General features: G+C 48.6%; 1 protein-coding gene and 1 long non-coding RNA gene across 5 annotated transcripts in view; one reads left to right on the top strand and one right to left on the bottom strand.

The window, feature by feature from the left end:
* Window positions 1-2,166: 2,166 nt before the first annotated feature.
* Window positions 2,167-20,841, bottom strand: LOC139359800 (uncharacterized). The gene is made up of 4 exons (XR_011616239.1): window positions 20,569-20,841; window positions 7,112-7,331; window positions 5,768-6,310; window positions 2,167-2,685 (listed from the first exon to the last, which is right to left on the bottom strand). It is a non-coding gene; the product is annotated as an uncharacterized lncRNA (long non-coding RNA).
* A 40-nt stretch (window positions 20,842-20,881) lies between these two features.
* The window catches only part of LOC105485832 (meiosis specific with OB-fold), a 46,166-nt gene continuing 40,895 nt past the window's right edge, over window positions 20,882-26,152 (top strand). Inside the window, exon 1 of one of the 4 annotated variants that reach the window (XM_071083890.1) lies at window positions 20,882-21,073. The gene's annotated coding sequence lies outside the window, so the exon portion shown is untranslated. Of the gene's footprint in view, window positions 21,074-21,318; window positions 21,493-26,152 lie in introns of those variants that run through there. The other 3 variants (XM_071083885.1, XM_071083891.1, XM_071083886.1) reach the window with 3 other exon arrangements.

The raw sequence follows: 26,152 nt of genomic DNA, 5'->3' as shown, positions 1-26,152 counted from the left end.
AGTGGCGCGATCTTGGCTCACTGCAACCTCTGCCTCCCAGGTTCAAGCAATTCTCTACCTCAGCCTCCCAAGTAGCTGGGATTACAGGTGCCTGCCACCACGCCGGCAAATTTTTTTTGGATTTTTAGTAGAGAAGGGGTTTCATCATGTTGGCCAGGCTGGTCTTGAATTCTTGGCCTCATGATCCACCCACCTCAGCCTCCCAAACTGCTGGGATTACAGGTGTGAGCCACCACAGCTGGCCTCTTTTTTTTTTTTTTTTTTTTTGAGACGGAGTCTAACTCTGTTGCCCAGGCTGCAGTGCAGTGGTGCAATGTTGGTTCACTGCGACCTCCACCTCCAGGTTCAAGCGATTCTCCTGCCTCAGACTTCCGAGTAGCTGGGGTTATAGGAGCGTACCACCACACCAGGCTGATTTTTGTATGTTTAGTGGAGATGGGGTTTCACTATGTTGGCCAAGCTGGTCTTGAACTCCGGGCCTCAAGTGATCCACCCGCCTCAGCCTCGTAAAGTGCTGGGATTACAGGCGTGAGACACCGCGCCCGGCCTTGTCTGGCCTCTTTCTTGGAAGTTACACTGCACCGGAATGTGATTGGCTGGGGAGAGACCGTTTCATCCACCCTTGCTGGGACCCGTGCTGGGAGGGGTTCCGGGTTCTGGAGCTGGTCCCTCCAGTTCTGATCCCAGCCGCCGGCAACTGGCCAGTTTGTGCCCTGGACGAATGGGCAGAAAAATCAATGGTTTTGCTCTGCTGACGAAAGTGCTCCTGACAACTCCCATGCCGGAGACCAATAAAGCCCCACGGACACAATTATTTACTATAAAGATGTAGCTATTGATTGAGCAGTTCTGAGGATGCAGTGCAGCAAGATAGTGACCTCAGGTGGCTCCAGAAGGTGCTGGAAAAGCCTGGCTGTTTTTCTTTCTCGTTTATAAACATTTTAAAACCTTTTTCTGGCTGGGTGCAGTGGCTCATGCCTATTATCCCAGCACTTTGGGAGGCCAAGGCAGGCGGATCACCTGAGGTCAGAAGTTCAAGACCAGCTGGACCAACATGGTGAAACGCATCTCTACTAAAAATATAAAAATTAACTGGGCGTCGTGGCGGACACCTGTAGTCCCAGCTACTCGGGAGGCTGAGGCAGGAGAATGGCATGAACCCAGGAGGCGGAGCTTGCAGTAAGTCGAAATCACACCACTACACTCCAGCCTGGGCGACAGAGCGAGACTCCGTCTCAAAACAAAAACAAAAAATCTTTTTCTTATGAAGTGCAGTTGACCGTGACCAACACAGGTTTGAACTGCCTGGGTCCACTTAGACACGGCATCTTCTTTTTTCTTTTTCTTTTTTGAGACAGAATCTCACTCTGTCACCCAGGCTGGAGTGTAGTGGCTCAATCTCGGCTCACTGCAAACTCCGACTCTCGGGTTCAAGTGCTTCTCCTGGCTCAGCCTCCTGAGTAGCTGAGATTACAGGCGCCCGCCACCATGCCCGGCTAATTTTTGTATTTTTAGTAGAGATGGGTTTCGCCATGTTGGCCAGGTTGGTCTTGAACTCCTGACCTCAGGTGATCTGCGTGCCTTGGCCTCCCAAAGTTCTGGGATTACAGGTGTAAGTCACCATGCCCAGTCACATTTTTTCTTTTCTTTTTCATCTTCTTTTTTTTTGAGACAAGGTCTCCTTGTTGCCCAGGCTGGAGTGCAGTGGCGCAATCTCAGCTCACTGCAGCCTCGACTTCCCTAGGCTCAGGTGATCCTCCCACCTTAGCCTCCCGAGTAGCTGGGACTATAGGTACCTGCCAGTACACCCAGGTAACTTTTGTAAGTTTTGTAGTGACAGGGTCTTGCTACATTGTCCAGGCTGGTCCTGAACTCCTGGCTTCAAGCAATCTTCCTGCCTTGGCCTCCCAAAGTGTTGGGATTATAGGCACGAGTCACTGCTCAGCCTCAAAGAAGACCAATGTTTTTTTTTGTTTGTTTTTGTTTTGAGATGCAGTCTTGCTCTGTCACCCAGGCTGGAATGCAGTGGGGCAGTCTCAGCTCTCTGTAACCTCTGCCTCCCGGGTTCAAGGGATTTTCCTGTCTCAGCCTCTGGAGTTGCTGAAATTACAGGCATGCGCCACCACGCCCAGCTAATTTTTGTTTTTTAGTAGAGATGGGGTTTTGCCTTTTTGGCCAAGCTGGTCTCGAACTCCTGACCTTAGGTGATCCACCCCTCTCAGCCTCCCAAAGTGTTGGAATTACAGGTGTGAGCCACCGTGCCCAGCCAGATCACTGTTTTTGTTTTGATACTTTAGTATCATGTGCACATCCCGTTTCTCCTTGAACTTGAGCCCACGGTCTTAGCATTCACTGGTGAACTGAGTGGCTGAATTCTGGAAATTTTTGGAATGGCCTTGTTTTCCTTGTCTGCAGAACGAAACTCCAGCTGCCGGAGGGCTTCAGGCAGAGTCGTCCTATCGAGCATCACGATTTAAGGGACGCAGGAAAACTGTCACTATGTGGCTACCTCAAGGTGGTACAATTAGGCGAGCGGCTCCAATAAGCCACCTATCCAGACATTCCTGGAGGAGAAGTGACCTTTGGGCTCCTCTCTGTCTTCGGTTCGGGTCACAAATGTGACTTCAGGCTTAGATCGAAAGGCACCCTCGTCTTCAAGCCCACGTCACTGCCATCGGCATGTCACTTTCGTCAAGAGGAATACGTGCAATTAATAAAGGAGACAGGGCTGGCGGGAGCCAATTATAACAAACACGTCAGATGCCAATAGCGCCGCACAAACACGCTTCCCCATTGATTCCTGACCATCATTTTTGGCATCTGTGCCTCTCAGGGCCTGCTTTCTGCCCCTTCAGGGACCGTGTAAAATGTTAGTTGCTGTGCCTTTCCTGAGCGTGCACGCTTTCACCGGGTCTGCTCTGCGACACACCTGGGTCGTGGGTACCGTGAAACAAGGGGGTGCTTTCTGCCGCTAATTTTGCTTTGTTTGACTCTTCTCTGGTGCACAATGTAAGACTTAAAAGCAGTGGAGGCCGGGTGCAGTGGTTCACGCCTGTAATCCCAGCACTTTGGGAGGCTGAGGCAGGCAGATCACTTGAGGTCAGGAGTTCGAGACCAGCCCAGCCAACACAACAAAATCCTGTTTCTACTAAAAATACAAAAATTAGCCGGGTGCAGTAGTGCATGTCTGTAGTCTCAGCTACTTGGGAGGCTCAGGCAGGAGAATGGCTTGAACCTGGGAGGCGGAGGTTGCCATGAGCCTAGACCACGCCACTGCGCTCCAGCCTGGGTGACAGAGCGAGACTCCATCTCAAAAAAAAAAAAAAAGCAGTGTAGGCCAGTCGTGGTGGGTCACGCCTGTAATCCCAACATTTTGAGAGACCGAGGTGGGCAGATCACCTGAGGTCAGGAGTTCCAGACCAGCCTGGCCAACATGGCGAAACCCCATCTCTACTAAAAATACAAAAAATAGCCAGGCGTGGTGACGCGTACCTGTAGTCCCAGCTACTCCTTGAGGGGCTGAGGTGGAAGAATTGTTTGAACTCAGGAGGCAGAGGTTGCAGTGTGCTGAGATTGTGCCACTACACTCCAGCCTGGGTGACGAAGTGAGACTCCATCTCAAAAAAAAAAAAAAAAAAAAAAGCATTGTAGGCTGGACATAGTGGCTCACACCTGTAATCCCAGCACATTGGAAGGCCAAGGCAGGAGGGTTGCTTGAGGCCAGGACTTCAAGACCAGCCTAGGCAACACAGTGAGACCCCCATCTCTACAAAAAATAAATTAGCCAGGCATGGTGTGTGCCGGGCATGGAGTGTGCCTACACTCCCAGCTACTCGGGAGGCTGAGGCAGGAGGATCACTTAAGACCCTGTCTCAAAAAATAATAATAATAATAATAATAATAATAATAATAAATAAAGATTAAAAAAAAAGAAGTGGGCTGAGCACGGCGGCTCATGCCCGTAATCCCAGCACGTTGGGTGGATTACAAGGTCAGAAGATCGACTCTTACGATCTTGGCAAACTGCAACCTCTGCCTCCCGGGTTCAAATTACTCTCTTGCCTCAGCCTCCCGAGTAGCTGGGATTACAGGCGCCCGCCACCACGCCCGGCTAAGTTTTGTATTTTTAGTAGAGACGGGGTTTCGCCGTGTTGGCCAGGCTGGTCTCAAACTCCTGGCCTCAAGTGATCTATCTGCCCACCTCGGCCTCCCAAAGCTCTGGGATTACAGATGCGAGCCACCGCGCCCAGCTATTCTGTCTTTTTCTACAAGCCAGCACAGCCCGCACTGTATCTGCACATCATGTCTGTGAGGTTTTTTCTTCTTTGCAAGCAAGTCCCAGGAATGCTACTTGTTGCTTGATGATGGTGCAACCTAGATTTTCTCTGCTTTACCCTCTGATCAGTAAGACCACATCTTTCTTTTTTGTTTTTGAGCAGAGGGGATGGAATCTTGCTCTGTCACCCAGGCTGGAGTGCAGTGGCGCAATCTCGGCTCACCACAACCTACATCTCCTGGGTTCAAGCGATTTTCCTGCCTCAGCCTCCCAAGTAGCTGGGACTACAGGCACGTGCCACCACGCCCAGCTAATTTTTTTTTTTTTTTTTTTTTTGAGATAGATTGGGAGGCTGAGGAGGGTGGATCACGAGGTCAGGAGATTGAGACCCCGTCTCTACTAAAAATACAAAAAATTAGCTGGGTGTGGTGGTGGGCGCCTGTAGTCCCAGCTACTCTGGAGGCTGAGGCAGAATGGCATGAACCTGGGAGGCAGAGGTTGCAGTGAGCCAAGACCACGCCACTGCACTCCAGCCTGGGAGACAGAGTAAGACTCCGTCTCAAAAAAAAAAAAAAGAATAAAAGAAAATCAGTTTGCAATTGATCATTTGGAATTTGAAATCACGGGCTCAAGCGATTCTCTCACTTCAGCCTCCCGAGTAGCTGGGACTACAAGTGCACACCACCACGCCTGGCTAAAGTTTAACTGTTTTTAAGAGATGAGGGCTTGCCATATTGCCCAGGTTGGTCTCAAACTCCTGGGCTCAAGAGATCCTCTTGTCTTGGCTTCCCAAGGTGCTAGGATTACAGGTGTGAGCCACCATACCCAGCCTGATTCTTATTTTCTTGTTTTTCAGACCGAGTCTTGCTCTGTCAGCTAGGCTTGAGTGCAATGGCGTGATCTTGGTTCACTGCAATCTCTGCCTCCTGAGTTCAAGCGATTCTCCTGCCTCAGCCTCTTGAGTAACTGGGATTACAGGTGTGCTCCACCATGCCTGGCTAATTTTTGTATTTTAGTAGAGACAGGGTTTCACCATGTTGGCCAGGCTGGTCTTAAACTCCTGACCTCAGGTGATCCACCCGCCTCGGCCGACTAAATTGCTTGGATTACAGGTGTGAACCACCACACCTGGCCTCCCGATTCTTTTTTTAAGGGATGATTAGTAAAAATAAATGTCAGCAACTTGGGAGCAGTGCTAAACCAAGCCCTGTTTTTGCTCTACGTCCTAACCCCAAACCAAACGTAACTAAGCCAGTGGGGACCTCCACCACCTGGATACTCCCGTCCCTTCCAACTGTGAGCTCCTCAAAGATTAGGGCCATGCCGGCTCCGAAAAGCACGCGACGCATGAATGAATTTGTGAGTGGGTGCAGACAACCTGTCCACACAGGTGTCGGCTTTCCTACCAGTGAAGCAAACTCCAACAAAAGTTTTTTTTTTAAGGCAAGGAAAAAAGAAAAAAGAGAAAAAAGCCTCCCATAGGTTGCTTACCTCATGTGTCCCCAGAAGAGAATGGATTGCATTGAAATCCAGGAGCCTTTTCTCTGAAACCCAAGGTCTGTGAGCAGCGGAAGGCGGATGGTCAGAAAATCTGATAAAAGAGTCTAATATTCAAAACCTCCGGGTTCAATGGGCACAGCCTTGAATGGAGACGTGAGCCAGATGCTCTCAGGATGCACTGACATTGTTTCGTTATCGAGATGAGACACTAATGTTTTCGAAGAGTGATGGTGGAAGACAGCTGAAGATTTCCTGTCATTTGAGTATTTATAATCCCTCCCAGTCTCCGTCATTGCTCCTAAAAGCGTCCGCATCAGGATGATGATTAAACGCAAATACTTCATCAGGCGTCCCCCAGATCCCGGGGTGCAGATGGGCAGCCTGCAGGTACCTTCTGCCCTGCACAGAGGGAGCAACCTAGGCTGGACCAAAAGAGGACACGCCCAGCGTTCTCTCGGGGATCCCCTGATAAGGAGGAACAAGATCCATCCATAACTGAATTGAGCTTTTCCTCAGGAATTCAGCTCCATCCACCTGTAACAAAAAACCCAAATTAGGGCCGGGTGCGGTGGCTCACGCCTGTAATCCCAGCACTTTGGGAGGCCGAGGTGGGCGGATCACTTGAGGTCAGGAGATCGAGACCAGCCTGGCCAACATAGTGAAGCCCCCGTCTCTACTAAAAATACAAAACTTAGCCGGGTGTGATGGCGCATGCCTGTAGACTCAGCTACTCAGGTGGCTGAGGCAGGAGGATTGCTTGAGTTTAGGAGGTTGAGAGGCTGCAGTGAGCCAAGATCGCGCCACTGCACTCCAGCCTGGGTGACAAAGTGAGACTGTATTTAAAAAAAAAAAAAAAAAAAAGGAAAGAAAAACAAGCTATTTAGAGGAAATAATATGTTATTTATAAAAATCTGAAACCAGGCTGGGCGCGGTGGCTCATGCCTGTAATCCCAGCACTTTGGGCGGTCGAGTTTGGAGGATCTCTTGAGCTCAAGGGTTCAAGATCAACCTGGGCAACATCACAAAATCCTTTCTCTGCAAAAAATACAAAAATTAGCCAGGTGTGGTGGTGTGTGCCTGTAGTCCCCACTACTTGAGATTCTGAGATGGGAAGATCGCTAGAGCCCAGGAGGCAGAGGTTGCAGTGAGCCGAGATCACACCCGTGCACTCCACTCCAGCCTGGGTAACGGAGCGAGACCTTGTCTCAAAAAAAAAAAAAAAAAAAAAAAAAGAAGAAACACAAAGTCTGAAACCATATTGCAACCTGTGCATCTTATGCAAATTGTACAGAAGTTGTATGCTACTGATTACACTGAGTAGCTTTATGCACTCACTGTAGGGTTACCCTTGGGAATTTCTGATTGGAAACCCATCGAGGCAGCTCTGATTTCGCTGATAACTCCATCACTCCTCTCTGCCTTCTCAACCATCGCTTGGCAGTTGGCCCATCCGTACCTGACTGCACGATGGCTTGACTTTGACTCGATAAACAGGAACTTTTTCACAACGAAGCCACCTCACATCAAATCTATGTGTTCTACAGCGATTTCAATGCTAGTCAGGGAAGAAAAGTTTAACACAGACTTTACAAGAGATTGCCAGGAACAACATTTAGGTGTTTCCCTTACCATGAATTCATGTTGGAAGGTTCTGGATGCCTAAGAAAATATAATTCGACATAACTTAATCATAACTTAATTTTTTTTTTTTTGAGACAGAGTCTTGCTCTGTTGCCCAGGCTGGAGTTCTATGGTACATTCTCGGCTCACTGCAGCCTCTGCCTCCCAGGTTCAAGCAATTCTCTGCCTCAGCCTCCTGAGTAGCTGGGACTATAGGCGTGCCACCACACCCAGTTAATTTTTGTATTTTTAATACAGACAGGGTTTCACCATGTTGGTCAGGCTGGTCTCGAACTCCTGACCTCGTGATCTACCCGCCTTGGCCTCTCAAAGTGCTGGGATTACGCCTGGCTGACATAACTTAAATTTAAGAATGTAATACAGGCCAGGTGCGAGACCGTGTTAGCCAGGATGGTCTCGATCTCCTGACCTTGTGATCTCCTGACCTCGTCATCTGCCGACCTCGGCCTCCCAAAGTGCTGGGATTACAGGTATAAGCCACCGCGCCTGGCCTTTTTTTTTTTTTTTTTTGAGACAGAGTTTCATTCTTGTTGCCCAGGCTGGAGTGCAATGGCGCGATCTCGGCTCACCGCAACCTCCGCCTCCTGGGTTCAAGCGATTCTCCTGCCTCAGCCTCTCAAATGGCTGGGATTACAGGCATGCGCCACTGCGCCCGGCTAATTTTGTATTTTTAGTAGAAATGGGGTTTCTCCATGTTGGTCAGGCTGGTCTCAAACTCCCGACCTCAGGTGATCCACCCGCCTCAGCCTCCCAAAGTGCTAGGATTATAGGTGTGAGCCACCTGGCCCGGCCCTTTTAATTTTTAGTTAACTAATTATTTTTGTTTTAGAGACAGGGTCTCGCTCTGTCACTCAGGCTGGAGTAGTGATGCAGTCATGGGTCATTGCAGCCTGGAACTCCTGTGCTCAGGCGATCTTCCCACCTCAGCCTCCTGAGTAGCTGGGACTACAGGGGCCCCACCATAGCTGGCTCCGGAAAGGGTGTTCTGAGGAGGAGACAGTTAAGCTGAAACCTCGTGAGTGAGAAGGAGCCAGGTGTGTGAAGAGGGTTCCAGCAACATAGAACACACTGCGCAAAGGCCCTGGGCTGGGAAAGAGCTTGAATTGTTCCCAGCACTGGAAGAAATCCAGAATGCGGGGTTTGCTGAGCTTTGGTGAGGAAGTGACAAACGCAGGGCGTCCCAGGCCTTGCTGGGGGAGGTCCTGAGCTCGGGTTGTTGGATAAAATGTAGGACTCTCAGTTAATTTTTTTTTTTTTTTTTTTTTTGAGACATAGTCTCACTCTGTCACCCAGGCTGGAGTAGAGTGGCGAGATCTCAGCTCACTGCAACCTCTGCATCCCAGGTTCAAGCAATTCTCCTGTCTGAGCCTCCCAAGCAGCTGAGATTACAGGCGCCCACCACCACGCCTGGCTAATTTTTTGTATTTTTAGTAGAAACGGGGTTTTGTCATGTTGATCAGGCTGTCTTGAACTCCTGACCTCAGATGATCTTCCTGCCTCAGCCTCCCAAAGTGCTGGGATTACAGGCGTGAGCCACCGTATCCGGCCAACTCAAAATTTTAAAAACATTAAATGGTACTTTACATGTAGAGAAGTCAAATAAAATGTAATTTTCCCCCCATGATGTTCTTTTAGAAGTTTTTTGTTTTGTTTTGTTTTGTTTTGTTTGAGACAGGGTCTCACTCTGTCGCCCAGGCTGGAATGCAGTGGCGCCATCTTGGCTCACTGCACTCCAGCCAGCCTGGGCAACAAGAGTAAGACTCCATCTCAAAACAAAACAAAACAAAACAAAACAAAACAAGAAAAACAAAAAATAGCACTCTGCATAGGACAGTTTCATCTTACAGCACCACCGTCTTCTGGTCTGAAAAAAGTTAAATTACAAGCCGGGTGGGGTGGCTCACGCCTGTAATTCCAGCACTTTGAAAGTCCAAGGCGGGTGGATCACCTGAGGTCAGGAGTTTGAGACCACTCTGAACAACATGGTGAAACCCTGTCTCTACTAAAAATACAAAAATTAGCTGGGCTTGGTGGCGGGTGCCTGTAATCCCAGCTACTTGGGAGACTGAGGCAGGAGAATCGCCTGAACTGGAATTACAGGCATGAGCCACTACGCCCGGTTAATTTTTGTATTTTTTCTTTTTTTTTGAGACGGAGTCTCGCTCTGTCACCCAGGCTGGAGTGCAGTGGCCGGATCTCAGCTCACTGAAAGCTCCGCCTCCCGAGTTTACGCCATTCTCCTGCCTCAGCCTCCCGAGTAGCTGGGACTACAGGCGCCCGCCACCTCGCCCGGCTAGTTTTTTGTATTTTTTAGTAGAGACGGGGTTTCACCGGGTTAGCCAGGATGGTCTCGATCTCCTGACCTCGTGATCCGCCCGTCTCGGCCTCCCAAAGTGCAAGGATTACAGGCTTGAGCCACCGCGCCCGGCCAATTTTTGTATTTTTAGTGGAAACAGGATCTCACCATGTTGACCAGGCTGGTCTCAAACTCCTGCTATACAATCAAACACCAGCATTCCTCAAAACCGTCCAGGTCACCAGAAACACTGTCATAGCCCAGAGGAGCCCAGGGAGACGTGGTGACCAAAGGCGATGTGGGGGCCTGGAGCAGAAAAATTGGGGAAGATTAAGGACACCTGAATAAACTACCGACTTTGGTTACTACTTATGTAGCAATATGGGTTTATTCTTTGTAAAAAATGCACCATACTAATATGTTTTTTATTTTATTTATTTATTTATTTATTTATTTATTTATTTATTTATGAGATGGAGTCTCGCTCTGTCGCCCAGGCTGGAGTGCAGTGGCTCGATCTCGGCTCACTGCAACCTCTGCCTCCCAGGTTCAAGTGATTCTCCTGCCTCAGCCTCCCGAGTAGCTGGGATTACAGGCACGCGCCACCGTACCCAGCTAATTTTTGTATTTTTACTAGAGATAGGTTTTAACCTTGTTGGTCAGGCTGGTCGAACTCCTGACCTCAGCTGAGTCCCCCGCCTCGGCCTCGCAAAGCGCTGGGATGACAGACGTGAGCCACTGTGCCTGGCCCACACCAGTTTCCTAGGGGATATAGAAACTGGTGTGGGCCATATAGAAACTCCATGAACTAGTTTCTCAGTTTTTCTGTAAATCTAAAACTCTTCTAAAAAATAACACCAATTTTAAAAATTGTATTAGATAGACAATTCTCATATCGACTTTCTGTAAAAGACTGACAAAGATTCTTCTATACTCAATTTTTACTGTTTTTTTGAGACAGAATTTTGCTCGTTACCCAGACTGGAGTGCAATGGCACGATCTCGGCTCACTGCAATCTCCACCTCCCGGGTTCAAGCGATCCTCTTGCCTCAGCCTCCCGAGTAGCTGGGATTACAGGCGTGAGCACCACGCACCACCACTCCAGGCTTATTTTGTATTTTTAGTAGAGATGGGGTTTCTCCATGTTGGCCAGTCTGGTCTCAAACTCCCGACCTCAGGTGATGCGCCCGGCTCAGCCTCCCAAAGTGCTGGGATTACAGGCTTGAGCCACTGTGCCCAGTCCTTTTTTTTTTTTTTTCTTTTTTTCGAGATAAGGTCTTGCTCTGTCACCCAGGCTGGAGTGCAGCAGCACAAACACAGCTCACTGCAGCCTCAACTTCCCTGGGCTCAGGTGATTCTCCCACCTCAGGCTCCCAAGTAGCTGGTACTATAGGTGAGCCACCACGCCTGGCTATTTTTTGTAGAGATGGGATTTCACCATGTTGCCCAGGCTGGTCTCATACTCCTGAGCTCAAGCAGTCCACCTGCTTCCACCTCCCAAAGTGCTGGGATTACAGGCATGAACCACTATGTCTGGCCCATTTTGACATTTTCAAAAAATGTATTGAATATCACATACATGGAAAGAAGTGCCCAAGCCATCAGTGTACAACTCAATGAATTTTCACAAAGGGGACCGTTTATCATTGCTCAGACCAAGGAACAGAAGGTAACCAGCACCCCAGAACCCCCCTCACTCCCCTTCCTCCCCTTCCTCTGCCTACCCCCTCCTCAGCAAGGGCAACCACGACTGAACTTGTAAAGCCATGTATTTGTTCTGCTTATTTTTAAACCTTATATAAATGAGTCTTAGACGATCTCACGCTGCATTTTAATAGACACCACCGTTCTCATCTCTAGGGCTGTCAGCACTTCTCAAATCTTACAAGTTGTGAGAAAACGTATCATTCTTTTACACTCAACTGTGTCAAGCATCCTAAAGTTCCCAAACCCAGGAAAGCCAGGGACTGTCTGCAATTTGCTGTTCCCAAACCCACAAAAGCCAGAGACTGTCTGTGATATGCTGTGGCTTCAATTGCATCCAGGTTGCTCACGCCCACCTGTTCACCCTTGTAAGAACCCCTTACATCAGGAAGATGGAAAACAGGCCGGGTGCAGTGGCTCAGGCCTGTAATCCTAGCACTTTGAAAGGCTCAGGCCAGGATCACTTGAGGCCAGGAGTTCAAGACCAGCATGGCCAACATGGCGAAATTCCGTCTCTACTAAAAAAACAAAAATTAGCCTGGCGTGATAGCACGTGCCTGGAATCCCAGCTACTCGGGAGGCTGAGGCAGGAAAATCGCTTGAACCCAGGAGGCGGAGGTCGCAGTGAGCAGAGATCGCGCCACTGCACTCCAGCCTGGGCAACAAGAGCGAAACTCTGTCTCTAAATAAATAAATAAATAATAAAAGTTTATCTTATTTTATTATTTAATCATAGCTTATTTTAAAATGATAGTACTTGTATTGATTTGCCCACAGAGTCACTCTGGGTTGAAACAGAAAGCGGTCAGAGGCAGTTGGTTCTCTCCGTTGGGATTAGAGCTAAGAATAAAAGAAGTCCATGCAGTCACTTCTACAGTACGACAAAACGTTCCCTCTTGATCAGTCATTTTATGACCCAAGGTCAGAGCTCTTGCAAAATTGTATTGTAGCTTGACAAACCCTCCATGTCAACTCCACATTACAAGATCTTTCATTTCTTCAATTAAACAACTGGAAATGGATACCATCCATGCTCTCCGATTTATGATGTCAATAAAGCCCATTACGATCACGCCCTGCTGTTGAAAAATGGGATTCCAGGGACCTGACAGGCTATTTTTAGGTCACGGTCTTACACAATACCACCCGCCCCCACCCCACCGCCCCCCATCAAGTTGTTGTTGTTTCAAAGGCTTTCAGCCACTGACTAATAGAAAAAGAGACTTTGCATACAACGTTTCATTCATGTTTTGCCAGGCTCCCAAATAAGCAAGATACATTTGTTATAGTGGTCTCATACTTTTAAGTCCGTGGAAAAACCTGAAAGTATTTTTTTCTTGAAATTTTTTTTGAAAAAAAGATGATCTTCTTTGTACAATAACTATAGAGAAAAGATGTTAAAATGTCACAACAGCGATTCCATGTAAATTCAGGTTTTTGTTTTTGTTTTTTTTTTTTTTTGAGACAGTATCTCACTCTGTTGCCCAGGCTGGAGTGCAGTGACGCAATTTCAGCTAACTGTAGCCTCAACCTCCTGGGCTCAAGCGATCCTCCTACCTCAGCCTCCTGAGTAGCTGGGACTACAGATAAGCTCCACCACACCAGGCTAATTTTTGCATTTTTTTTGGAGAGACGGGGTCTCACTCTCTAGCCCAGGTGGAACTCAAGTTCCTGGGCTCAACTGATCCTCCCTTCTCAGCCTTCCAAAGTGGTGGGATTACAGGCGTGAGCCACGGCATTCAGCCCAAATTCACTTGTTTTTCTTTTTTCTTGAGACGGAGTTTCGCTCTTATTGCCCAGACTGGAGTGCAGTGGCGTGATCCTGGCTCACTGCAACCTCCACCTCCCAGTTTCAAGCCTGATCAACATGGCGAAACCCTGTCTCTACTAAAAATACAAAAAATTAGCTGGGTGTGGTGGCCCACTCCTGTAACCCAGCTACTCAGGAGGATGAGGTTGCAGTGAGCTGAGATCACGCCATTGCACTCCAGCCTGGCGACAAAGCGAGACTCTCTCAAAAAAAAAAAAACAAACAGAAAACAAAAAAACAATTAAGATGCCTCCTGAAAAAAAGAAGAAGAAAAAGGTGGAGAAAAATCAATGTGATTTTTTTTTTTTTTTTTTTTTTTTTTTTTTTTTTTTGAGACAGGGTGTTGCTGTGTGGCCTAGGCTGGAGTGCAGTGGTGTGATCACAACTCACTGCAACCTTGAACTGCTGGGCTCTAGGGATCCTCCCACTGCAGCCTCCCACAGTGCTGGGATTACAGGCACACACACCACACCCAGCTGATTTTTTTTGATTCTGTGGAAATGGTGTTTTGCCACGTTGCCAAGGCTGGTCTTGAACTCCTGGGATCAAGCGATCTTCTCGCCTCGGCCTCCCACAGTGCTGGGATTACAGCACTGGCATGCCTGGCGAAAATGTGATGTTAAAAGTGTTAGAAACCAATATGAGGTAAAGAATTTCCCACTTTGTGAGCCGTGGGTGTCCCCTGAGTGGAACTAGGACACCCATACAACGCTGCTGTGGCCATGAGCCCTCTGGGACCATTTGCACGTGAGCCCCAAGAAGGAAGGTGGTGGGAGAAATGGACACACCAAGGAAGCTTGTCTGTTAATAGTGACTGTTCTCTGTTGCTTTTGTTTTTTTCCCTACTTAATTCAGGGAAAATATGCAGGTGATCTGCTCACCTTGGCTTCCCAAAGTGCTGGGATTACAGGCTTGAGCCACTGCGCCTGGCCAAATTATTATTACTGTTATTTTTTCAGACAAGGTCTCGCTCTGTCACCCAGCTTGGAGTTCAGTGGCACGATCACAGCTCACTGCAGCCTCAACCTCCCCAGCTCAAGTGATCTTCCCACCTCAGCCTCCAGGGTAACTGGGACTACAGGCATGCACCACCACACCTGGCTAATTTTTTTTTTTTTTTTTCTTCGTAGAGATGGGGTCTCACTGGGTTGCCCAGGCTGGTCTCAAACTCCTGGGCTCAAGCCTCGGCCTCCCAAACTACTGGGATTATAGACATGCGCCACCACACCCAGCTGATTATACAGCAAATTAAATTAAGGCCTAAAACTAGCAGCAAGCGCTATGGTACCAATCTGCCGGTCTCCCTGTTACACCGTGCAGCAACCTAGACATGCCCTTTTTTTCACAGCTTTGTTACATATCAGAGGCAGATATTACTTACAAGTGTTGAATGATTCACTCAGTAAACACCAGCTCTGCAGGAGGTGCTAACTTAGCCATGGGAGCTTCAGTCTGGGAGGACAGTGGGACGTATAAGCAAATAAATACATCACGTTTCCCACGGGGCACGTACTTTGTGTTCATCTTCGTCCCACTGGATCTGTCTAAACTTTCTATTTGACAGATAAGGAAAATGAAATTCAGATGCTTGAGTGACACAGCCAATTAGTGGCAAGGCTGAGATTTTTGACCAGTCTGACTTTTAGTTTCTACAACGCATGTTAACTCCTCCTAAACCCCATTTATTTTCTCATTTCAGACAACCGCGCAATAAAACTGCTAAGATAAAAGCGCTCTGATTAATGCACACTGAAATTAAGCAGGTTGAGAAATATCTATTGTCCTTTTCTCAGAGTGATAATTTTAAAAATTGAAATCGGTCTTTTGTACTTGCGGTTTTCTCTTGCTTCCTTAAACATTTGCGAAATATGAGAACAATACAAATAGGTTTTCAAGCTCTGAGCAAACCCTTAACCATGTAAATAAGCCTCATAAAGAACAAAGCCTGGCCGCGCGTGGTGGCTCACGCCTATAACCACAGCACTGTGGGAGGCAGAGGTGGAAGGATCGCTTGAGCCCAGGAGTTTGAGACCAGCCTGGGGAACCTAGGGAGATCCTGTCTCTCCAAAAAATACAAAAAATTAGCTGGGTGTGGTGGGGGCACGCCTGCAGTCCCAGCTACTCGGGAGGCTGACGTGGGATGATCACTTGAGCCTGGGAGGTTCAGGTTGCGGTGAGCCGTGATTACATCACTGGACTCCAGCCTGGGTGACAGAGCAAGACCCTGTCTCAATAAATAAATAAATAAATAAATAAATAAATAAATAAAATATAAAATAAAATAAAATAAAGAAAGAAGAGTAGAGTTGGTTCATTGCAACAGATACTGTCTGGCCCACAAAGCCCTTTACATATAGCATCTTACAGAAGAATTTGTGTCCTGCGATAGACGGCATTGGAGGTTTCCACCTAGATTGGAGGTTTCTGCCTAGGAAAAGCTGTGTGCAGCCCTGAGAAGCATCATGTGATGAGATTCACCCCTCTGAGGCCGTGAGATGGGCTGGGGCAGGGGAGATGAGAGCCCCTGCAGCGTGCTGTTCCGTCCCCCAACAACGCTGCCAGAGCCCCGGGAAGGTGGCGGCAACAGATATGGAGAGACAAGGGCAGGTGGGCCGGGTGCAGTGGCTCACACCTGTAATCCCAGCACTTTGGGAGGCCAAGGTGGGCGGATCACGAGGTCAGGAGATGGAGACCATCCTGGCCAACACGGTGAAACCGCGTCTCTACTAAAAATACAAAAAATTAGCCGAGCGGGGTGGCGGGTGTCTGTAGTCCCAGCTAGTCGGGAGGCTGAGGCAGGAGAATGGCATGAACCTGGGGGACGGAGGTTGCAGTGAGCTGAGATCCTGCCACTGCACAGGCAACAGAGCGAGACTCCGTCTCCAAAAAGAAAAACAGAACCTGGCGCCTGATGGTAAAGTGGCAAAGAGAGGATTCAAGGCTGCCTTTGAGGCTCTGAGCTTCAGTTACCAGGTGTTTACCATAGAACTAGAAGATGCTGAGCTGGCTTGGGATGAACTTAGGAACTGAACTTTAGATACTTGGCAATGCTGCAGATGGCTGGCAAGGTAGAGCGGGAACAGCTCGGTCAGAGATGTTGTTAATGGCCATGCAGGTGGTAAAGGGATGCTGCAATGATTTAAAAATTTATATTTGTTTATGGCTGAACGCAGTGGCTCACGCCTGTAATCCCAGAACTTTGGGAGGCCGAGGCGGGCGGATCATCTGAGATCAGGAGTTCGAGAGCAGTCTGGCCAACGTAGTGATACCTTGTCTCTGCTAAAAATATAAAAATTAGCTGGGCGTGGTGCACACACCTGTAATCCCAGCTACTTGCAAGGCCAAGACAGGAGAATCGCTGGAACCTGGGAGGTGGAGGTTGCAGTGAGCCAGGATTGTGCCACTGCACTCCAGCCTTTGCGACAGAGTGAGACTCTATCTCAAAAAACAAAACAAAGCAAAATATATATATATATGTGTGTGTGTGTGTGTGTGTTTAATATAAATGGTGCTGAAATGTGGCCATGACAGCCCTCCCAAGACATGGGACCTTCCTTCTGTTGTCACCTCAGTACATTTCCCGTGGGATAGGCTTCCAAAGGTCGCAGCCTGTGTCTTGTGTGCTCATGCCCTCTTCTGCTCCCTCTAGTACAGGGTGCCGGGCACGCAGCACGCAGGAACCACTCCTGGTCCCTGGGCACAGACTACGGACGCTAAGTTATTTCAAGCTCGGAGCGTTACTCACTTCAGCTCAGCACCTCTCAACTTGTCCTGAGGCTTTCAGTTCCAGTTTCAATTCACCATTCAACATTTTTTTTTTTTTTTTTTTTTTTTTTTTTGGGACGGAGTCTTAAAGAGCTTAGGAGCTGAGCTTTATATACTTGGCAATGCTGCAAACGGCTGGAGTGCAGTGGCGCGATCTCGGCTCACTGCAACCTCCACCTCCCGGGTTCAAGCAATTCTCTTGCTTCAGCCTCTCGAGTAACTGGGATTATGGGCGCCCGCCACCATGCCGGGCTCATTTTTGTGTTTTCAGTAGAGACAGGGTTTCGCCGTGTTGCCCAGGTTGGTGTCAAACTCCTGACCTCAGGTGATCCGCCCACCTCGGCCTCCCAAAGTGCTAGGATTATAGGGGTGAGCCACCATGCCCACCTACAATCTATTTAAAAGATGATTAGGCCAGGCACAGTGGCTCATGCCTATAATCCCAGTGCTTTCGGAGGCTGAGGCAGGAAGATTGCTTGAGTCCTGGAGTTCAAGACCAGCCTGGGCAATATAGCCAGACCCCATGTCTACAAAAAATACAAAACTTAACCGGCGTGGTGGTGTGCATCTATGGTCCCACGGGAAGCTGAGGTGGGAGGATCACCTGAGCCCAGGGAGGTCAAGGCTGCAGTGAGGTGTGATTGCGGCACCGCACTCCAGCCTGGATGACAGAGTGAGACCCTGTTTTGGGAAAAAAACACAAAAATGATTAGTCCTTTGATGGAGGGAGGAGTGGGGGTGAGACTAATTATGCCAGTAATTGATCTAATAGTATTTCAGCTCCTGGGAGGAAGATTGTAGTCATGGGATCAATGTTGGAAAAGTTGTAGTTTTGTTAAATAAATAAAAGCTTATCTTGTAATTCACTAAAATAACTGTCAATTGTTTCCTATTGATTAGAACGTGTAAAGTTTGTGACTATATATTTTGTCTGTCACTCCTTTGTGACAGCTCCTAGATGTTTTGACAGCTGGCCTGCTCTGGGGAGCTGACCATGTAACCAACTACCATTTCTTTAGCCAGACATGTGAGCTTTTTCAGTCTGACCCTTGTTCACTCACCCTTGACTTCCGCATCAAGCGGCAAGGGCAAGCTAGCATTTCTAGTCCTTATTTCTGTTCGTGTACATCCAAAATATACTGACAAGTCAATTCTATTGTTAAGAGGAAACTAATTTCACAGAACTGCTATAAAAAATGCGCAACAAGGGAGTCCTAATTTCACGAATGTGAAACAATTCCATTCTTTTAGGCTTATGTTTTGAAGCGTCATGGCTTATGAGAAGCCTGTTGTGTCCTGACGAGGCTGACACTGTTTGCTTAACCTTATGTAGCTTTCTGTAAAAATTAATTTACCAAAACGTGACAAAATTTTAAAAAATTTAAAATATTATTGCTTCACTGAGGCTCAAATGAAAAATGCATGAAAAGAATTTTTATATTTTTTTCCTCTCCTTTAAGATGGACTTAAAATGCTAGTTTATTTTATTTTGTTAATTTTTAGTTTTTTGAGTGTCTCTCTGTCTCCCAGGCTGGAGTGCAGTGGCCCGATCTCCGCTCACTGCAACGTCTGCCTCCAGGATTCAAGCAATTCTCCTGCCTCAGCCTCCCGAGTAGTTGGAACTACAGGCGCACGCCACCACGCCTGGCTAATTTTTTGTATTTTAGTAGAGATGGGGTTTCACCGTGTTGCCCAGGCAGGTTGCCGACTCCTGAGCTCAGGCAATCCACCCACCTTGGTCTCCCAAAGTGTTGGGATTACAGGCATGAGCCACTGTCCCTGGCCACTAGTTTATTCTTTTGGAAAGATAAAGATATCTTCTTCTTCTTGTTTTTTTTGAGACGGAGTCTCACTCTGTCACCCAGGCTGGAGTGCAGTGGCGCGATCTTGGCTCACTGCAACCTCCATCCCCTGGGTTCACGCCATTCTCCTGCCTCAGCCTCCTGAGTAGCTGGGACTACAGGCGCCCGCCACCTCGCCCGGCTAATTTTTTGTTTTCGTATTTTCAGTAGAGACGGGGTTTCACCGTGTTAGCCAGGATGGTCTTGATATCTTGACCTCGTGATCCGCCCACCTCGGCCTCCCAAAGTACTGGGATTACAGGCATGAGCCACCACGCCCGGCCTTTTTTTTTTTGGAGACAGGGTCTTGCTCTGTCACCCAGGCTGGAGTGCAGTGGTGCGATCTTGGCTCACTGCAAGCTCTGCCTCCCGGGTTCACGCCATTCTCCTGCCTCAGCCTCCTGAGTAGCTGGGATTACAGGCTCCTACCACTACGCCCAGCTAATTTTTGCATTTTTAGTAGAGATGGGGTTTCACCACATTGGGCCAGTCTGGTCTCGAATGCCTGACCTCAGATAATCTGCCCTCCTCGGCCTCCCAAAGTGCTGGGATTACAGGCATGAGTCACTGCGACCCGCCAAAACTATGTTCTTTTGAAGGCAGAGACTGGAAAGGAATAGGGACGATTTAAAAACCCAACTCTTCCCATTATATTTGAAATGGTGAAAAGCAGGTACCTTATTTTGCTTCCCAGTATTATTTAGGACATTTTTTAAAAATGAGGAAAAGAAAAATTGTATTTTAATAATAACATAAAACTTGGTTCTGCAGTTGCATTTTTCTTTTATGTTTGTGTTATATGTACCAAAGTTGTTCTTCTCTTTTTAAACAATGCTACATGTGGACAGTAGTAGGTGACAAATTTAATAGACTTAGTTTTTGGATCTTACTTGCCCTGGGTTGGTACTCTTAAAAATTAGTATAAGTCATTAGACTAAAAATATTTTTTCCTTTTATTTTCTAGTCAGTCTCTGCTTATCCAGACTAAAAAGAGTTTCAGATATTTAGATTTCTAAATAGAAGTAATTAAAAACATGAAGAGCTGAGAAAATTTTCGTCAGATTCACCTAAGTCCAATCCTTAGCATATCTAATTATATACACCCTTTTCATACATAGATATACACATCTATGGGTATTTTCTTGATGTAATACATGCCAAATCTATCATTCGATGTAGATATATCTTATTATTTACTCTTACTCTTGCCCAGGCTGGAGTGCAGCAGCACCATCATAGCTCACCGCAGCCTCGCTCCTGGGCTCAAGCGATTCTCCCCCGTCAGCTTCCCAGTAGCTGGGACTACAGGCATGGACCATCATGCCTGGCTAATTTTTTTTTTTTTTTTTTGAGACAGAGTCTCACTCTGTTGCCCAGGCTGGAGTGCAGTAGTACAATCTCGGCTCACTGCAACCTCCCTCTCGTGGGTTCACGCGACCTCTCCTGGGTTCAAGCGATTTTCACACCTCAGCCTCCTGAGTAGCTGGGACTACTCGGGTGGGCGGGCGGCGCCACAGGACAACCAGGCACTCACCACCACGCCTGGCTAATTTCTTGTGTATTTTTAGTAAAGATGGGGTTTCACCAAGTTGGCCAGGCTGGTCTTGAACTCCTGAGCTCAAGCGATCCGCCCACCTCGGCCTCCCCAAGTGCTGGCATTACAGGTGTGAGCCACCGCGCCCGCCCTTGATAATATTATAGATAGATAGATATGTCTATTTTTTTCCGGCGCACCGTCTTTGGAATCGAGCGACCACAGAGCCACACGCGGCTCTGAACCTGCTGCTGTCCTGCCCCTTTGACTCCCGCGTTGGAAGAAACGGCAACTGGGCTCCCCTCCCCCGAGGGCAGAGTCGGAGCGCAGCGGGGGCGGAGTCAGTGCGCGGTGGGGGCGGAGTCGGAGCGCGGCGGGGGCGGAGTCGGTGCGCCGTGGGGGCGGAGTAGGAGCGCGGCGCGGGCGGAGTCGGTGCGCGGTGGGGGCGGAGTCGGAGCGCGGCGGGGGCGGAGTCGGAGCGCGACGGGGGCGGAGTCGGAGCGCGGCGCGGGCGGAGTCGCTGAGGACGGGGCGGGGCCTCGTGCCAACGGTCGCGCGCCCGTCGCACCTGCACGAGGCTGTGGCCCGAGCATCCTGTGGAGAAGCCGCGAAGCGCCGGCGACCCGGGGGTCGGGCGGGCCTGGTCCGCGAAGCTGCGGCTGCGTCTGTGCAGGCCCGGGGAGCAGCTGGCCGGGCGAGCGTCGGGTGAGCAGCGGCGTGGACCGCGTGGTGGCGACGCCGGCCCGGCCTCCAGCTGTGAGGCGGCGTCGGAGGAAGGGAGCCCGCGCGGGTCAGGGCCCGGCTTTGGGCCGGCGGACGCCCCGAGGGAGTGGCGGGCGCGCGCGTGAGGGGAGGGGGCGGGCGGAGCCGCGCCGCGTGTGGGGTACGTGCCTGCGCCCCACGCGGAGTCCGGTCCCCGCCGCATCCTCGGCTCACCGCGGGGTTGGCGGGGGCGGGTTGTCCTGTGGCGCCGCCCGCCCTCCCAGCGCCTCCCGCGGCCTCCGCAGCTTTGCCTTTCCCGGGGCTTATCGAGGCCGGTGCCGGAGGACACGCGGGAAAGCCCCTCGCGGAGCTGAGAGCCTCTGACTTGTGGGTCCGACTTTGAGTTTTCCAAGCCGCGACCTGTAAGTTAAAAAGTGCAGCGGTGGCTCACGCCTGTTATCCCAGCACTTTGGGAAGCCGAGGCGGGTGGATCACCTGAGGTCGGGGGTTCGAGACCAGCCTGACCAACATGGAGAAGCCCGTCTCTACTAAAAATACAAAACTAGTCGAGCGTGGTGGCGGTGCCTGTCGTCCCAGCTACTCGGGAGGCTGAGGCAGGAGAATCGCTGGAACCCGGGAGACGGAGGTTGCGATGAGCCGAGATCGCACCACTGCACTCCAGCCCAGGCGACAGTGACACTCCGTCACAGACACACACACACGCACACAAAACCGGGCGCGGTGGCTCACCCCTGTAATCCTTTGGGATTACTTCAGCTTTGGGAGGCCGACGTGACCAGCCTGGCCAACATGGTGAAACCCCATCTCTACAAAAAATACAAAAATTAGCCGGGCGTGGTGGCGCACTCCTGTAATCCTAGCTACTTGGGAGACTGAGACAGGAGAATTGCTTGAACTCAGGAGGCAGAGGTTGCAGTGAGCCAAGATCAAGCCATTGCACTTCAGCCCGGGCGACAGAAAAAAAAAAAAGTGCAGATGTCTGCTGGGTACTGTGGCTTATGCCGGTCATCCCAGTGTTTTGGGAGGCCGAGGTGGGAGGATCACCTGAGGTGAGGATTTGGAGACCAGCCTGGCTAACATGGTGAAACCCTGTCTCTACTTTAAAAAAAAAAAAAAATTAGCCAAGCTTGCTGGTGGTGCGCCTGTAATCCCAGCTACTTGGGAGGCTGAGGCAGGAGAATCGCTTGAACCAGGGATGCGGAGGTTGCAGTGGGCCAAGGTTGCGCCATTGCACTCCAGCCTGGGAAGCAGAACAGACCCTGTCTCAAAAAAAAAAAAAAAAGAAAAAAGAAAAAAATCGTAGGAACCTCATCACTGAGCTCCCTGGAAGCTTCATTTGTCTACAATAGCAAGATAGAAATCACACTTGTTCCCATAACTTCAGTGCATGTTATATATGTAAAATTAGCTGTTAACTAAATTTCTAGTTCTCCAAAAGGCTAATTGTAGCAATATTATCCTCAGTTGACAAATTAGATCGCTTTTAAAAGGGCTCATGTATTCATTTAGTGAGCACATACCTGGCAGCTGCTGCGTGTGAGGCCCTGAACTGCATGGTTACTGTGGGGTGCAGTGAGGACGTGGCTCTGTCCTGACGAGCTACTGTGTCATGAGGGAGAAAGACAACACAGCAGGCAACTGGCAGTGTCCAGAGGGGAGTTCAGAGGCACGGCTGCGTGAGGCAGGGTGGCAGGAAAGGCCTCTCCTGGAGACCTGAGGAGAGCCTGGTTTGGAAAGATGGGGATGCTGGAGAAAGAGGTGCTACATCTGCGAAGGCCCGAGACCCATGCTGAGGAAATGCGCGCAGCCAGGGGACCAGAGAGCCAGGGGACCAGAGAGGCCAGGTCAGCTGGGCATGGCATGCTACCGCAAGGAGTCTGGATTTAAGTCAGGGTGCCATGGGAAGGGTTATTTTTTTGTTTGTTTTTGAGACAGATTCTTGCCTAGTTGCCTAGGCTGGAGTGCAGTGGTGCAGTCTTTGCTCACTGCAACCTCCGCCTCCCTGGTTCAAGGATTCTCCTGCCTCAGCCTCCTGAGTAGCAGGGATTATAGGCATGCGCCACCATGTCTGGCTAATTTTTTGTATTTTTAGTATAGACAGAGTTTCACCATGTTGGCCAGGCTGGTCTCAAATTCCTGACCTCGTGATCTGCCCACCTCAGGTGAAACCCCATCTCTACAAAGAATACAAAACTTAGCTGGATGTGGTGGCAGGCTTCTGTAATCCCAGCTACTGGGGAGGCTGAACCAGGAGACTTGGTAGAACCCTGGAGGTGGAGGTTGCAGTGAGCCGAGATCGCACCACTGCACTCCGGTCTGGGCAACAGAGCAAGACTCCGTCAAAAAAAAAAAAAAAAAATTGTAGAATAAAAGAGACAGTAGTTGTTGATGAATGAAGTCATCTCTGAATTCTCAGATTGAGCTCTTTCGTTCATATTAATCTTGTATCTGTTAAAGTGTCCAGGTAGAGAAGCAAGTCATATTTTTTTGTGAGCAGACACTAAAGTCTACTACCATATACCTCTAACGGTAGCAGACAAGGGAATTCAGAGAGATAATAGGATACCATGTTCCACCAAGAGATACTAAGGGATAAAAATGTGGAGAAATCGCTTGATGTGTAGGTAGTTGTGTTTGTACAGAAAGTTCAGCCACTGACTCAAATGTCTGACTCATCCTCTCGACTCATTTGTCTGGCACTTTGGGCTGTAAATAAATATTAGTTGAATGGCTGGATGAGTGAATGAATTTGTTACAGTTTGGCAAGTGTTTTAGATAGTGACATTGCATTGTAAGCCACATCAGACCAGGCCAAAGAATGAATTAAAAACTTGACACAGCTTAATTTCCAAATGTTTCTTCTGGCACTGAAAGGCCTTGAATACAAAAACTGGTACATTGGATAGTATTGACAAGCAGTGCTATCATTGGTTGTGAGCCTGTGAACATTCAGGCATCTTGTATACACTGTTTCTATTTTTCATTGCAAAGTTGATGTTATCCACAGTTTAAGGATGAGGAAATTAATGTTTAGTAATGTTAAAACACACGACTACAAACTAGTGGTGCTGCAATTCAAAATCACATTTGACTAACTCCACAGGCTGCCTGAAACTCAGGTGTCATGAGACACATCCTTGAACTGGAGCCTGTGGGTGTGGGCATTCCTAGAGTTAAAGAGGCCCTGGATTATTAAGTGAAGTCAAGTCAATCTGTTTGGTGTAGCTTAGAATTTTTCTACAGTAGAACCTTTTATAGTGATGATATTGAGGGACAAACCACCATTTCGTTCATCTGATATTTATTGTTTTCAGTTATGAAATACATACATAAAAATATGTAAGATGCCACCTCTCTCCTCATGGAGTTTACCATGTAGAGGTGTGTTTAAAATTACTGCCTTTCCCGGGCTGGGCGCAGTGGCTCATTCCTGTATTCCCAGCACTTTGGGAGGCTGAGGTGGGTGGATCATGATCGCGCCACTGCACTCCAGCCTGGGCGACAGAGCGAGACTCCATCTCAAAAAAAAAAAAAAAAATTACTACCTTTCCCTTCAGACAGTATAATCAAATACTCAATTTGAGGTGTTTACAGTAGTTTTTTGCTGTATTTTTTGAGGTAGCTTGATGCTAATAGATATTTAAATCCTTAAATGTCCCATTGAGGCCAGGTGCGGTGGCTCATGCCTGTAATCCCAGCCCTTTGGGAGGCTGAGGCAGGCGGATCACGAGGTCAGGAGATTGAGACCACCCTGGCTAACATGGTGAAACCCCATCTCTACTAAAAATACAAAAACAGAATCAGCTGGGTGTGGTGACGGGCGCCTGTAATCCCAGCTACTTGGGAGGCTGAGGTGGGAGAATGGCGTGAACCTAGGAGGTGGAGCTTACAGTGAGCCAAGATTGCACCACTTCACTCCAGCCTGGGCAACAGTGAGACTCCGTCTCAAAAAAAAAAAAAAAAAAAAAAAAAAGTCCCACTGAATCATCTTGCATGTAAAACTCTAAATTTGGCTGGGCTTGGTGGCTCATGCCTGTAATCCCAGCACTTTGGGGCGGGTGGATCACTTGAAATCAGGAGTTCGAGACCAGCCTGGCCAGCGTGGTGAAACCCTGTCTCTACAGGGTTTTGTCTTGTAAAAATACAAAAATTGGCCGAGCGTGGTGGCTGGCACTTTTTTTGATTTATTTATTTATTTATTTATTTATTTTTGAGACGGAGTCTCGCTCTGTCGCCCAGGCTGGAGTGCAGTGGCCGGATCTCAGCTCACTGCAAGCTCCGCCTCCCGGGTTCACGCCATTCTCCTGCCTCAGCCTCCCGAGTAGCTGGGACTACAGGCGCCCGCCACCTCGCCCGGCTAGTTTTTTGTATTTTTTTTTTTAGTAGAGACGGGGTTTCACCGTGTTAGCCAGGATGGTCTTGATCTCCTGACCTCGTGATCCACCTGTCTCGGCCTCCCAAAGTGCTGGGATTACAGGCTTGAGCCACCGCGCCAAGTGGCTGGCACTTGTAATCCCAGCTATTCGGGAGGCCGAGGCAGGAGAATCCCTTGAGCCCGGGAGGTGGACATTTCAGTGAACTGAGATTGTGCCACTGCACTCCAGACTGGGACACAGAGTGAGACTGATGTCTCAAGAAAAAAAAAGAAAAAAGAAAATAAATAAATAAACATTAAAAAATAAAACTAAATTTACATGGTGCTCAAAAACTACTAAATTTTACACGGTTTTAGAAATGAAAGTTAAGAATTGAAACCTATAATAGCTATATCATTCAAAATTATAAAAGGACATTCTGAACATGTTTTCTATAGGTTGAATCAATATTAATGTACATTTTACCATTACAATAAAAATTTTATAAAGAAGGAGTAAAATACCCAGTGCTTTCCTACATAATATTTTATTTTATTTTATTTATTTATTTTTTGAGACGGAGTCTCGATCTGTCACCCAGGCTGGAGTGCAGTGGCGCAGTCTTGGCTCACTGCAAGCTCCGCCTCCTGGGTTCACGCCATTCTCCTGCCTCAGCCTTCTGAGTAGCTGGGACTACAGGCGCCCA

The sequence above is a fragment of the Macaca nemestrina genome, chromosome 18 (assembly GCF_043159975.1).
Source record: "Macaca nemestrina isolate mMacNem1 chromosome 18, mMacNem.hap1, whole genome shotgun sequence".
NCBI classification, from domain to species: domain Eukaryota; kingdom Metazoa; phylum Chordata; class Mammalia; order Primates; family Cercopithecidae; genus Macaca; species Macaca nemestrina.
The sequence above is the reverse complement of the archived record's forward strand: the minus strand, read 5'-3'. Positions and strand labels throughout refer to the sequence as shown.